Raw genomic sequence first — 16,588 nt, 5'->3', positions numbered from 1 at the left:
TTTGATGACGCTATGAAAATGGCCCAACGTATTAACGGACCACAAATAGGCCGACTGTAACCATGGGCTGAATTTGGCCCACAAGCAGAAAATGATAGTAACGGGCCGTAAGTAAACGAATGCTGGAAATGAGCCCAAGAAGAAATGGGCTCTGAGAAGGCCGAAAGATAACATGGGATGGAAACGGCCCAACAGAATAACGGGCCGTTAATGGGTATAAAGTGATACACTGTTCATTACGGGCCAGTTTCACCATGGGCTGTTAATGGGTGTAAAGTGATACACTGTTCATTACGGGCCAGTTTCACCACGGGCCGTTAATAGGCTAAGAGTTACATAGGGACTCATATGGGCCGAAAGACGTCATGGGCCATACATGGGCCAGAAGTGAAAACAGGCTGGAATCATATTGGATGGCCCAGATGACGCTACTGGGCCTAATTCGGATAGGGCGTAACAGGCCTTGGGTAAGCGGGCTGTAAATGGGCTATATGCGAACAGGCCGTTAACAGGCTTTCCATGGGCCGACCCGCCACCTTTTAACCAAGTCAAACAGGCCGGCCTTTTCACAGGAATGGGCCTCTGTTGGGCCGTGCCGCCTGTCGACGTATCATAGGCGCCTTCTGTCCAATGAGTGGATGACATCTGTCCCAACGATGAGCCGACACGTTTTTCCTCCAGCCAATGATGATTTTACATGTGGAAAATCCCCATAGGTCGAGGCTGTTAACGGGTTATCAGATCCAAAAACCCGACCTGATAGCTTAACAGCGTTCCGTTACGGTGGATGCCACGTGTTGGTCACCCTTGATGAAAGCACTTCTGTGACGCGCGATTTATCGTCATGGAAGTGCACACTTCCGTGATGATAATTTTGGTAATGTCATGGAACACTTCTACGACAGCACAGGTATGACTATCTTGATTCTGTCATAAAATCGTCATGGATGTACATGCATGACAAAAAAACGCGACCTACTGTGACAAACACGTATCATCACGGAAGTGTATTTTTTTTGTAGTGCCTGTTACGAATTATCTTATCACAAAACTATCTGTTACCGATAATTTCAGTGCGTGCAGAAAATACCTTGCTGAAAATCACTTGTCATTTCCTTTTGGTCCTCATTGGGTTTGACACTCTTACTTATCGAACGGACTACGATAGATCCCCTATACTTGTGGGTCATCACAATGCCATTAGAAAAGAGTAATGCCTCAAACAAGGTATTTATGAGGATAGAACTCAGGGTGGCTACCATCGATGATGCTAGCCAGCAAGCTCTTAGGTGACTACTCGATGCCGACCATTGTTGGTTTCCTTCATGGCTATTGTAAAATGGTTCTTCATATATCACATGCTCTTTATTGGGATGTTTATTGGGTTGCAAGAAAGATATACTAATGGCTACAGAAAAATGAGTAAATAAGACACTACCGCAGGATCCTGCTAACGCGATACTACGATCAGAGACCCTTTGACGAAACTGTGTGCGATGCATGAATTGCAAATGGGGATGTAAAAAACCTTTAAAAAAGATGCAAAATGTTTGCGATGGCAGACACATCAAACACGGTTCAGATTTTAGTTACGTGTGTGATGCAGGGCATACGGTTGATCCAGAAGAACTGTTTACGATGAGGCAGAACAACAGAAACGGGCAACCATATCAATGTGTGTGTGATATACGGTGATACGTCCATTTTGCATCATGCTTCTATATCAATATTTATTGCATTATGGCTATTATTACACATTATGTCACAATACGTATGCCTATTCTCTCTTATTTTACAAGGTTTACATAAAGAGGGAGAATGCCAGCAGCTAGGATTCTGGGCTGGAAAAGGAGCAAATATTAGAGACCTATTCTGCACAACTCCAAAAGTCCCGAAACTTCACAGAAGATGTTTTCCAAATATATAAAAAATACTGAGAGCAAGAACTGCACCAGGGGGGCCACACCCTGACCACGAGGGTGGGGGCGCGCCCTACCCCCCTGGACGCACCCCCTACCTCGTGGGCCCCCTGGTGGCCCTCCGGTGGCCATCTTCTGCTATATGGAGTCTTTCGATGGGAAAAAAATCATAATCCATCTTCTCGGACGAAACTCCGCCGCCAAGAGGCGGAACCTTGGAGGAACCAATCTAGGGCTCTGGCAGAGCTGTTCTGCCGGGGAACTTCCCTCCCAGAGGGGGAAATCATCACCATCGTCATCTCCAACGCTCCTCTCATCGGGAGAGGGAAATCTCCATCAACATCTTCATCAGCACCATCTCCTCTCAAAACCCTAGTTCATCTCTTGTATCCAATTCTTGTCTCCAAGTCCGGGATTGGTGCTAGTAGGTTGCTAATAGTGTTAATTACTCCTTGTAGTTAATGCTAGTTGGTTCAATTGGTGGAAGATTATATGTTCAGATCCTATATGCATATTAATACCCCTCTAATTATGAACATGTTTATGCTTTGTGAGTAGTTACTTTTGTTCCCGAGGACATGGGAGAAGTCTTGCTATTAGTAGTCATGTGAATTTGGTATTCGTTCGATATTTTGATGAGATGTATGTTGTCTCTCCTCTAGTGGTACTATGTGAACGTCGACCACATGACACTTCACCATTATTTGGGCCTAGAGGAAGGCATTGGGAAGTAATAAGTAGATGATGGGTTGCTAGAGTGACAGAAGCTTAGACCCTAGTTTATGCGTTGCTTCATAAGGGGCTGATTTGGATCCATATGTTTCATGCTATGGTTAGGTTTACCTTAATACTTTTGTTGTAGTTGCGGATGCTTGCAATAGAGGTTAATCATAACTGGGATGCTTGTCCACGTAAGGGCAACACCCATGGACCGGGCCACCCGCATACCAAATTATCAATGTACCAAACGCGAATCATATGAACGTGATGAAAACTAGCTTGATGATATTCCCATGTGTCCACGGGAGCGCTTTACACCATATAAGAGTTTGTCCAGGCTTGTCCTTTGCCACAAAAGGATTGGGCCACCTTGCTGCACTTTATTTACTTTTGTTACTTGTTGCTAGTTACAAATTATCCTATAACAAAACTATCTGTTACCACTTATTTCAGTACTTGCAGAGAATACCTTGCTGGAAACTGCTTATCACTTCCTTCTGCTCCTCGTTGGGTTCGACACTCTTACTTATCGAAAGCACTACGATAGATCCTCTATACTTGTGGGTCATCAAGACCCTTTTCTGGCGTCGCTGCCGGGGAGTGAAGCGCCTTTGGTAGGTGGAATTTGGTAAGGAAAAATTTATATAGTGTGCTAAAATTTACTGTCACTTGTTACCATGGGAAGTAATCCTCTGAGGGGCTTGTTCGGGGTATCTTCACCCCGACCAGTAGAGCAAAGAGTTTCTCCTCAACCTACTGAACCTACTGAAAATGAAATGAAAATGAAAATGCTTGCTTTGAAGTTCCTACGGGTATGATAGAAAAACTGCTAGCTAATCCCTTTTTAGGAGATGGAACAAAACATCCTGATGAACATTTGATATATGTGGATGAAGTTTGTGGATTATTTAAGCTTGCAGGTGTACCCAGAGATGTTGTTAAGAAGAAGGTCTTCCCTTTGTCTTTGAGGGGAGATGCATCGACATGGTATAGGCTATGTGATGATATGGGGTCTTGGAATTACAAACGATTGAAATTCGAATTTCATCAGAAGTTTTATCCTATGCATCTTGTTCATCGTGATTGCAATTACATTTATAATTTTTGGCCTCGCGAAGGAGAAAGCATCGCTCAAGCTTGGGGGAGGCTTAAATCAATGTTATATTCATGGCCCAATCATGAGCTCTCAAGAGAAATGATTATTCAAAAATTTATGCTCGTCTTTCTAGTAACAATCGCACCATGCTTGATACTTCTTGTGCTGGCTATTTTATGATGAATACTATTGAATTCAAATGGGATTTATTGGAAAGAATTAAACGCAACTCTGAAGATTGGGACCTCGACAAAGGTAAGGAGCCAGGTATGACACCTAGTTTTGATTGTGTTAAATATTTTATGGATACCGATATTTTTCATAAATTTAGCACTAAATATGGACTTGACTCTGAGATAGTAGCTTCTTTCTGTGAATCTTGTGCTACTTATGTTGATCTCCCCAAGGAGAAGTGGTTTAAATATCATTCTCCCATAGAAGTAAAAGTAGCTCAACCTATTAAAGTTGAAGAAAAGATTGTCACTTATAATGATCCTATTGTTCCTACTTCTTATGTTGAGAAACCACCTTTCCCTGTTAGAATAAAGGATCATGCTAAAGCTTCAACTGTAGTTCGTAAAATTAATATTAAAACATATACACCTCCTGAGCAAGTTAAAGTTGAACCTAATATTGCTATCGTTAAACATCTCTTGTCTGATAATATTGATGGGCATGTTATTTATTTGTTTGATGAAACTGCTAGAATTGCTAAACCCCGTGATAAAGATAAACCTAAACATGTGGTAGGCATGCCTGTTATTTCTGTTAAAATGGGAGATCATTGTTATCATGGCTTATGTGATATGGGTGCTAGTGCTAGTGCAATACCTTATTCCTTATACAGACAAGTTATGCATGATATTGCACCTGCTGAGATGGAATATATTGATGTCACAATTAAACTTGCCAATAGAGATACTATTTCGCCAATGGGAATTGTTAGAGATGTTGAAGTCTTGTGTGGGAAAACTAAATATCCTGCTGATTTTCTTGTTCTTGGTTCCCCACAAGATAGCTTTTGTCCCATTATATTTGGTAGACCATTCTTAAATAATGTTAATGCTACCATAGATTGCAAAAGAGATGTTACTATCGGTTTAGATGATATGACTCATGAATTTAATTTTTCTAAATTTAGTAGACAACACCGTGAAGAAGAATTACCTAGTAAGGATGAAATTATTGGTCTTGCTTCTATTGCCGTACCTCCTAGTGATCCTTTAGAACAATATTTGCTAGACCATGAAAATGATATGTTTATGAATGCAAGAAGGGAATTAGATGAAGTATTCTTTAAACAGGAACCTATTCTGAAAAACAATTTACCTGTTGAAATCCTAGGGGATCCTCCTCCACCCAAGGGTGATCCCGTGTTTGAGCTTAAACTGTTGTTTGACACTCTTAAATATGCTTATCTTGATGAGAAAAAGATATATCCTGTTATTATTAGTGCTAACCTTTCAGAACATGAAGAAGAGAGATTATTGAAAACTCTGGAGAAGCACCGTGCTGCTATTGGGTATACTCTTGATGATCTTAAGGGCATTAGTCCCACTCTATGTCAACATAAAATTAATTTGGAAGAAGATGCTAAACCAGTTCGTGATCATCAACGCCGGCTGAATCCTAAAATGAAAGAAGTGGTAAGAAAGGAGATACTAAAGCTCCTTGAGGCAGGTATAATTTATCCCGTTGCTGATAGTCAGTGCGTAAGCCCTGTCCATTGTGTCCGTAAGAAGGGAGGTATTATTGTTGTTCCTAATGATAAAGATGAATTGATTCCTCAAAGAATTGTTACAGGTTATAGGATGGTAATTGATTTCTGCAAATTAAATAAGGCTACTAAAAAAGATCATTACCCCTTACCTTTTATCGATCAAATGCTAGAAAGATTGTCCAAACATACACATTTTTGCTTTCTAGATGGTTATTCTGGTTTCTCTCAAATACCTGTGTCAGCCAAAGATCAATCAAAGACTACTTTTACATGCCCTTTTGGTACTTTTGCTTATAGACGTATGCCTTTTGGTTTATGTAATGCACCTGCTACCTTTCAAAGATGCATGATGGTTATATTCTCTGACTTTTGTGAAAAGATTTGTGAGGTTTTCATGGACGACTTTTCCGTCTATGGATCTTCTTTTGATGATTGCTTGAGCAACCTTGATCGAGTTTTGCAGAGATGTGAAGAAACTAATCTTGTCTTGAATTGGGAAAAGTGCCACTTTATGGTTAATGAAGGTATTGTCTTGGGGCATAAAGTTTCTGAAAGAGGTATTGAAGTTAATAAAGCCAAGGTTGATGCTATTGGAAAGATGCCATGTCCCAAGGACATCAAAGGTATAAGAAGTTTCCTTGGTCATGCCGGATTTTATAGGAGGTTCATTAAGGACTTCTCAAAGATTTCTCGGCCTCTGACTAATTTATTACAAAAAGATATACCATTTGTTTTTGATGATGATTGTGTAGAAGCATTTGAAATACTTAAGAAAGCATTGATCTCTGCACCTATTGTCCAGCCACCTGATTGGAATTTACCCTTTGAAATTATGTGTGATGCTAGTGATTATGCTGTAGGTGCTGTTCTAGGACAAAGAGTTGATAAGAAACTAAATGTTATTCAATATGCTAGTAAAACTCTAGACAATGCTCAAAGAAATTATGCTGCTACTGAAAAAGAATTCTTAGCAGTTGTATTTGCTTGTGATAAGTTTAGACCTTATATTGTTGATTCTAGAGTAACTATTCACACTGATCATGCCGCTATTAAATATCTCATGGAAAAGAAAGATGCTAAACCTAGACTTATTAGATGGGTTCTCTTGCTACAAAAATTTGATTTGCATATTGTTGATAGAAATGGAGCTGAGAACCCCGTTGTAGACAACTTGTCTAGGTTAGAAAATGTGCTTGATGACCCACTTCCTATTGATGATAGCTTTCCTGATGAGCAATTAAATGTCATAAATGCTTCTCATATTGCTCCATGGTATGCTGATTATGCTAATTACATTGTTGCTAAGTTTATACCACCTAGTTTCACATACCAGAAAAAGAAAAAGTTCTTCTATGATTTGAGGCATTACTTTTGGGATGAGCCACATCCTTATAAACAAGGAGTGGATGGTGTTATTAGACATTGTGTACCTGAGCATGAACAGGAATAGATCCTACGCAAGTGTCACTCCGAAGCTTATGGAGGACAACATGCTGGAGATAGAACTGCACATAAGGTATTGCAATCTGGTTTTTATTGGCCTACTCTCTTCAAGGATGCCCGTAAGTTTATCTTATCTTGTGATGAATTTCAAAGAATTGGTAATATTAGTAGACGTCAAGAAATGCCTATGAATTATTCACTCATTATTGAACCATTTGATGTTTGGGGCTTTGACTATATGGGACCCTTTCCTTCCTCTAATGGATATACACATATTTTAGTTGTTGTTGATTATGTTGCTAAGTGGGTAGAAGCTATTACAACTAGTAGTGCTGATCATAACACTTCTATTAAAATGCTTAAAGAAGTTATTTTTCCAAGATTTGGAGTCCCTAGATATTTAATGACTGATGGTGGTTCACATTTTATTCATGGTGCTTTCCGTAAAATGCTTGCTAAATATGATGTTACTCATAGAATTGCATCTCCTTATCATCCTCAGTCTAGTGGTCAAGTAGAATTGAGTAATAGAGAGCTCAAATTAATTTTGCAAAAGACTGTTAATAGGTCTAGAAAGAATTGGTCCAAGAAACTAGATGATGCATTATGGGCCAATAGAACTGCATATAAAAATCCTATGGGTATGTCTCCGTATAAAATGGTCTATGGAAAAGCATGTCACTTACCTCTCGAACTAGAACACAAGGCTTATTGGGATATTAAAGAACTTAATTATGATTTTAAACTTGCCGGTGAGAAGAGGTTATTTGATATTAGCTCACTTGATGAATGGAGAACCCAAACCTACGAAAATGCCAAGTTGTTTAAAGAAAAAGTTAAAAGATGGCATGACAAAAGGATACAAAAGCGTGAGTTTAATGTAGGTGATTATGTATTGTTATACAACTCTCGTTTAAGATTTTTTGCAGGAAAACTTCTCTCTAAATGGGAAGGTCCTTACATTATCGAGGAGGTCTACCGTTCTGGTGCCATAAAAATCAACAACTTCGAAGGCACAAATCTGAAGGTGGTGAACGGTCAAAGAATCAAACACTATATCTCAGGTAATCCCATAAATGTTGAAACCAATGTTATTGAAACTGTAACCCCGTAGGAATTCATAAGGGACACTTTCCGGAACGTTTCAGACTCCGAAAAGGAATAGGTATGTGGTACGGTAAGTAAACCGACTCCAAAACAGTTTTAAGGCAATATTTCTCTGTTTTGGAATATTTAGAAAAATAGAAAAATAAGTAGCAGTCCGGAAAGGACACGAGGGTGGAGGGCGCGCCCTACCCTACTAGGCGCGCCCCCTACCTCGTGGGCACCTCATGTGCTCTCCGGACTCCGTTTTCGTACATGACACGTATTTTGGTCGGTAAAAATTCATTATATAATCTCCCGGGGGTTTTGACTCCCATATCACGCAAATATCTCTTGTCTTTGTTTTGAGCTGTCCTGCTGCAGACAGAGCAACATGTCGTCCCAGGATTCGGAAGGAGAAAGCTACGTGGGTGATTACCTTGCAGATCCTAAGGTCTATGGGGATGTCGAGCATTGCGGTTGGACTACGGAAGAAGAAGAAGAGGACTATGAACCCAAGGGAAAGGAGGAGACGAGCTCAGATGAAGAGGAAGTCCCACTACCTCAACCTGGGGTCATGCATGTGGAGTTCAAAAATTCAAGCCTCCCGGATAGGGTAAAGAAACCTAAGATTGAGTTTATCCCTTTTCGCCTCTTGCAGGAGAACAAGCAGGAACTATGCAAAAAGATACTGAGCTTGGAGCAGGAGATCGAGGACCTAAGGGACCAAAATTGTGTCCTCAAGCGCAAATTAAGGAAGAAGCCTATGCCATCAACAAAATCACCACCGTCTCCATCAACAAAGAAGAATTGTGTATCTGGTATGGGCACTCCGCTTGGCAACTGCCAAGCTTGGGGGAGTGCCCCGGTATCGTATCACTATCACTTTTATCTTTACCATTTTTATTAGTTCGATCCTTTTGGTAATATCTTGATCTAGTAGAATAAAAGTTCTTAGTATGATTTAGTCATGAGTTTTGCTTTATTATCCTCCTATGTAATCGAGTTCGTGAGCTATATAATAAAGATTAGTGTTGAGTCAAGGGCTTGATTATTTTGCCATGATCCTAAGGGAATAAAAGAAAAGAGAAAGAAATAAAAAGAAACAAAGAGATCATGTGAGTCTTATGGAGAGTAATGAGCTCACATAGAAAGAGTATGATGGATAAAAGTTGTTGAGGGTCGACAACCACAGTTTTGGTCATCGTTGCAATTAATAGGAAGTAATAAAGAAAGAGAGATCTTCACATATAAATATACTATCTTGGACATATTTTATGATTGTGAGCACTCATTAAAATATGACATGCTAAAGAGTTGACATTGGACAAGGAAGACAACGTAATGGGTTATGTTTTCTTACATCTGAGATGAATTATATTGTCTTGGATCTTCCAACATGATGAGCTTGTTTTCCCCCTCATGGTAAGCAAATTCATTATACAAAGTAGAGATACTACTTGTGTTTCCAAATACCCTTAAACCAGTCTTGCCATAAGAGTCCACCATATCTACCTATGGATTGAGTAAGATCCATCAAGTAAGTTGTCATCGGTGGAAGCAATAAAAATTGCTCTCTAAATATGCATGATTGATTGGTGTGGAGGAAATAAGCTTTATACGATCGTGTGATATGGAAGTAATAAAAGTGACAGACTACATAATAAAGGTCCATATCACAAGTGGCAATATAAAGTGACATTCTTTCGCATTAAGATTTTGTGCATCCAACCATAAAAGCGCATGACAACCTCTGCTTCCCTCTGCGAGGAGCCTATCTTTTACTTTTATTCCAACATTGCATAAGAGTCATGGTGATATTCACCCTTCCTTTTTACATTTTATCCTTTGGCAAGCACAATATGTTGGAAAGATCCTGGTCTATATGGCTAATTGGATGTGAGTTTTCATGAACTATTACTGTTGACATTACCCTTGAGGTAAAACGTTGGGAGGCAAAGCTATAAGCCCCTATCTTTCTCTGTGTCCGATTAAAACTCCATACCCATAAGTATTGCGTGAGTGTCAACAATTGTGAAAGACTATATGATAGTTGAGTATGTGGACTTGCTGAAAAGCTCTTATACATTGACTCTTTCCTATGTTATGATAAATTGCAATTGCTTCAATGACTGAGATTGTAGTTTGTCAGTTTTCAATGAAGTTTACGATTCATACTTGATATTGTGATTGAATTATTACTCTAGCATAAGATATTATATGACAAGAATTATATAAGTTGCTGTTCTAAGAATGATCATGATGCCCTCATTTACGTATTTTATTTTTATCGACACCTCTATCTCTAAACATGTGGACATATTTTTTGATTTCGGCTTTTCGCTTGAGGACAAGCGAGGTCTAAGCTTGGGGGAGTTGATACGTCCATTTTGCATCATGCTTCTATATCAATATTTATTACATTATGGGCTGTTATTATACATTATGTCACAATACTTATGCCTATTCTCTCTTATTTTACAAGGTTTACATAAAGAGGGAAAATGCCGGCAGCTGGGATTCTGGGCTGCAAAAGGAGCAAATATTAGAGACCTATTCTGCACAACTCCAAAAGTCCCGAAACTTCACGGAAGATGTTTTCCAAATATATAAAAAATACTGAGAGCAAGAACTTAACCAGGGGGGCCACACCCTGCCCATGAGGGTGGGGGGCGCGCCCTACCCCCTGGGCGCGCCCCTACCTCGTGGGCCCCCTGGTGGCCCTCTGGTAGCCATCTTCTGCTATATGGAGTCTTTTGATGGGAAAAAATCATAAGCCATCTTCTCGGACGAAACTCCGCCGCCAAGAGGCAGAACCTTGGTGGAACCAATCTAGGGCTCTGGCGGAGCTATTTCGCCGGGGAAACTTCCCTCCCGGAGGGGGAAATCATCACCATCGTCATCACCAACGCTCCTCTCATCAGGAGAGGGCAATATCCATCAACATCTTCATCAGCACCATCTCCTCTTAAAACCCTAGTTCATCTCTTGTATCCAATTCTTGTCTCCAAGTCCGGGATTGGTGCTAGTAGGTTGCTAGTAGTGTTAATTACTCCTTGTAGTTGATGCTAGTTGGTTCAATTGGTGGAAGATTATATTGTCAGATCCTATATGCATATTAATACCCCTATGATTATGAACATGTTTATGCTTTGTGAGTAGTTACTTTTGTTCCTGAGGACATGGGAGAAGTCTTGCTATTAGTAGTCATGTGAATTTGGTATTCGTTCGATATTTTGATGAGATGTATGTTGTCTCTCCTCTAGTGGTGTTATGTGAACGTCGACTACATGACACTTCACCATTATTTGGGCCTAGAGGAAGGCATTGGGAAGTAATAAGTAGACGATGGGTTGCTAGAGTGACAGAAGCTTAAACCCTAGTTTATGCGTTGCTTCGTAAGGGGCTGATTTGGATCCATATGTTTCGTGCTATGGTTAGGTTTACCTTAATACTTTTGTTGTAGTTGCGGATGCTTGCAATAGAGGTTAATCATAAGTGGGATGCTTGTCCAAGTAAGGGCAGCACCCAAGCACCGGTCCACCCACATACCAAATTATCAAAGTACCGAACGCAAATCATATGAACGTGATGAAAACTAGCTTGACGTTATTCCCATGTGTCCTCGGGAGCTCTTTACACCATATAACAGTTTGTCCAGGCTTGTCCTTTGCTACAAAAGGATTGGGACACCTTGCTGCACTTTATTTACTTCTTTTACTTGTTGCTCGTTACAAATTATCCTATCACAAAACTATCTGTTACCACTTATTTCAGTACTTGCAGAGAATACCTTGCTGGAAACTGTTTATCACTTCCATATGCTCCTCGTTGGGTTCGACACTCTTACTTATCGAAAGGACTACGATAGATCCCCTATACTTGTGGGTCATCATACGGCATACAGTTCGCTCCGATGAACTGTGTGCTATTAGGGAATGCAACAGAAATGGTTAGCCTGATCAAGGTGTGTATGATATACGACATACGGTTCACTCGGACGAACTGTTTTCGATTAGGGAAGAGAACAGAAATGGTTCAACTTAACAAGATGTGTGTGATATGCGGCGTTTGTGACAGCCTGATTTTTGCCCTCTCTTATTTGCTTGATTTTCATTTGGCTTTAGTTTGAAATTTGGAGTTTTTGAATCTTTTCATATGGACTTAAACACTTGGGTACCCTTGGCTTTCACCCAAGTGCATTATTCCCCTCTCTAATCATCATTCCCCTTCTGATCCACCTCAAAATAATCTTGGGAATATTTTTCTTAAATGAAAAATGTTCATTTTTCCTCTCTAAAACCCTAGCTAGTTCAATGAGCTCAAAAGCAACCCTAATTTTCCTTGCCCACAAAAATCTGAGAAAATTCAAAAATATTCTTTAAACCCTAGGGAACCTTCCTGAGCAAAAATATATCATCACTTTTTGGAATATTTTTGCTACAGAAAATATTTTCTGTTCTGGACAGAAATGATGGTTTCTACAGCAACTACCATTTTACTTGCTCCATTGTGCCTGAATTTTCTTGTGCATCATCACCTTAGTAGATGATGGCTAGCCTCCAAAGCACAGCCCCCAACTCCCAGCCATTTGACCTCAGTAACATCTCAGAGTTACTGATCAGAAACTTACCTGGCTTGTAAAATCTTCTCTACTGCATCTGGAGGCAAACCAAAGCGTGGTAATTGTCAAAACTACCACAAACAACAAGCCAGTCATGATCTTTGGACATTGGTCCGCCTGAGGGAAGAGTTCACGTGGTGACCACACATGTCCAGGATGCCAGCATGCTTGTCGACGCGCTCTGAGTGCCGCTGAGCACTCTGTTCGCGGGTGCTCGCTTCCCCCGTCTGCCCGAGCGTGCCAAACTTCACCACCATCCTCATCTCAACGCCATTAACTCCCCCCTGGCGCTCGCCGACGCCGGAGCTCGCTGCAGCGAGCACAGGCGTGGTCCGGCCAACGCCACAGTGCGATCTGCACTGTGCTCGTCGCCTTCCTCTTGATCCTGTGCTCGTCCCCGTTCGCCCACAGTCCCTGCGTGAGCTGTGTCGCCTTCTCCCCCTCCCACTGAAGCCGCTCGTCACCGGGCGCAGCGTCCAGGTGTCGCCGACGGAGCCCCGATCCACCCCCGATGCTCGCCTATAAAAGGAGCCACCCCTAGCCTCCTTGAGCACCATCCTTCACTCCCACACACTCCACAAACGTGTAGATAGCCGTAGCCCGACCGGGCAGGCCGCGGGCTGCCATCCCCGAGCTCGAGCTCGCCGGCGATCCCCTCGGGTCGTCGCGGTAGCTCCAGCCCCTCCCAGGCCCGGGCGATCCTTCCAGGGCCTCTGCCTCTCTTCGGTGAAGCGGTTCCGTCCCCCTGGACCCCTGAAGTAGCCTCTGCTCGCAATCTTCCTCATCTCCGGCGACCACCGCTCTCTGCCTCCGTTTGCGAGGTCGATTCCGACACCGTCTGACCACCCCTAGCTACGCTATGGGTACGGGCAGGTGCGCCTCCATCCCCTCTCTTGATACCTCCCTCTCGTTTTGGCCAAGGAGCCCTCATCGCCGGTGAGAGCTCCGATGAAGCCGCGACCCGCTCTGTTTCCTTCTCCCCTCCACCTCACCAAACTAGCGGAGCCCGCTAGTCAGCCACTCTGTACGCGCGCGAAGCGGTACGAGTGGTGGTGCCCTGAGGCTTTATGCCTTCGACATCACCCCCTAGTCTGTTTTATTTAAATTCAAATTCAACTAATTTCCAGATAGCTTGAAACAACTATAACTCTTCAACCATAAGTCCAAATGAATTGATTCTTTTTGCATTATGTTCTTTGCAAAGAAATCTAGCAGCTCACCAAAAATGAGATTTTTCTGAGCTATCTAGAATTTCTGGTGATTTTCAGATGTGTTCTTGATATTTTCTTCTTGTGCTTAAAATTATTTTCAGAGGGTGAGGCTTGTCTTGAGGATCACCAGAAGGCTTGTGAACCTCATCTGCACTAAGGCAAGCCACAACAACATTTTCATGGTGTCATTTCAGTATTTATGATTTTCTTACTTGAATGAAATGATTAATCCATGCATTTAAATAACTATTATGTTATTTATATTCTGTTAAGTGTTTGTTAGTTATTATGCTTGATTTACAGAATGTTTGAAACTAGTTTAGTTGGTAAACAAAAGCTAAGATCTACTTGTGGTAATGATAAAATGATTTGTTATGCATATGAGTAATTACTTAAAGTTATTTTCTTGCACAAATAAAATAGTAAAATTTGCTAGAAAATATTCTGTTAAGTGCTTGTTTAGCCATTTGCTTGATTACAGAATGTTTGAACCTAACTTGGTTGGTAAAGAAATTAGGATTTGCTTGTGGTGATGATAGTATAATTTTTGCTATGCATATGAGAAATTAATCGAAGTTATTTTCTTGCATGAGAAAATAATAAAACTTGCTACAAAATATCTTGTTAAAGTGAGAGTTACCCTGACCAGGAAAGTAATATAAGTTGTTGATGTTTATGCTTAGTGTGAATATGGTTGACATCAGTCATTTTCGTTAATATGTGATGCATGTGTAGTATTGCATTTCATGGCATGCTATGACACCGGTCATTTTCATTTTAAGTTGAACCTGAATATAATTCAACTTGAATATATCGTTGACTGGGTCATGGTGCCGCTGAATCGAGTTTTTCCCAGTGCAACCACATTTGCCTTTGTGGGAAGGCCTTGATTCGGTCCATTGACATGCCTCTGGTCGGTGCCTCCAACTAGGGAAGGTTATGGGCATGCTTACCCTGGCCCGGTAAGCAGGCATAACCTTGTGTGCCCGTTGTTGAGATTATGGTACCGGGTCCCCGAGTGGGATCGTTTTGGCCACGACGGTGGTCGTTGTGTCTTTGGTAGACACGGGGCCACCCAGGACTAGCCCGTTGGGGATTGGGTCGGAGTGGCCGGGAGAGTGTCATGGCAATGGAGGGGTTTCGTCGGAATGCCGTTGGTCCACCCGAATGGGAGTGCGAGGCCATGGATTCCGTGGTGTGGGTACAGTGTGCTACCTCTGCAGAGTGTATAATCTATCGATAGCCGAGTCCACGGTCACGGACGCCTCGTAGTAGGTCCCACCATGAGTCAACGTTTAATAAATTTGCACACTAAGTTATGAACTTTGCACTGTTGATGATGGCGGAAAGGCCATCGAGATGTTCGAGACCAAATATTGGTCGTGGTTGTGATCGCCGTAAGGATCACGAGTTACTCTGGTCAAGACCACGATGGTGGTTTGTTTGTGATCCGAGAACGATCACGGTTGGTAAGTCGGTCCCGAGGGACGTTTATCACAAGAGCATGATCACAGCATGTTGGAACATTATTGCATTATTAATTGGTTAATTATCATGATATTGTTTGTCATTATGATTATGCCTGTTGTGAGCTTGCAAGTACATTCAATTTACTGACCTGGTGTGTCATGCCAGATTTCAGGAAAGTCTCATTGGAAAGGAGTGCTGCTCGAATCTAGATCGTGTCCACATTGGTGTCCCTGTTCTATGGAGTTTCCACTACGACGTTGTTCCGCTGCCGCGTAGTTGTTATGATCGAGGCCCCTTTATGTTCACTAAATAATGTACATATTGTTCAGCCGCACCGTGTGTGCCGCTTGGCCTCGACCCCTGTTGTAATATAAACTCTAATCTGCTAGCATCAATAAAGCGATTGTTTTCTGTACCAAGATGTTGTGTGTTGCCAGAAGACCTGGTCTCTGGGCTGGCAATGCATGGTAAACCGGTCGCTCTGAGCCGGGGTGCCACAACGCTTGGTATCAGAGCCGCGCTGACTGTAGGCCACGCTAGACTACGACGTGTTAACTGGACGTTAGATATGAGTTTAAGTTGAGTGTCGGTAGCAATTGTAGCTGGTTGTTGCATTGCATGCTCTTGCTTTATTTTTTTATGCTAACCTGTCGTTGTAGTGTAGATGGCTCCGGTGCTGTATCCGTGCCAGTTGAGCGTAGATGGCTCCGGTGCCGTATCCGTGCTAGTTGCAGCTGATGCCGTACACGTCACCGCACCTCCTTCGCAACGTGTGGCATCGAATGTACCCCCTCGGAGACGATCCAGTCTATCGTGTGTACCGGGAGTGTCTAGCTGATCCAGTGTATGAGTATCACGCAGTGGTTACTCTGCTCACTAGTTCCGATTCCAGCTCTTACACTCGTACTTCTTGAAGCGGTTACGCCTCTACCGCTTCTCAGGCTGTCCAGTTTGCTGCATTCGAGGTCTTTGTCGAGCTTCGCTACAACGAGGTCCGAATGCAGAACCACCCAGGTTTCTATTACTACCCTTCTCTGCACAACAATGGTCGTGTCCGTTTCCCTATCATTGATCCGGAGTCTGATAGTGTTGCTAGCCACCTTGCTCGTTATGTCACTGCTAGCTATCTTATGATCCATGAGCTGGCTCAATAGCTGACCCGGGCCCGTACTGCTTTAGCCGCTGCTTTGGTCACTACTAGATCTGCCACTACTCCATCCTCTCTGGGATTTACTCCTTGTATTCTAGCTAGTTCTAGTTCCCCTATTTCACCGGTTACTCCTCCGAGTAGCACGGGCGTCT

Source organism: Triticum aestivum, chromosome 2A, assembly GCF_018294505.1.
Source record: "Triticum aestivum cultivar Chinese Spring chromosome 2A, IWGSC CS RefSeq v2.1, whole genome shotgun sequence".
NCBI classification, from domain to species: Eukaryota; Viridiplantae; Streptophyta; class Magnoliopsida; order Poales; family Poaceae; genus Triticum; species Triticum aestivum.
This window is presented reverse-complemented; position numbering follows the sequence as displayed.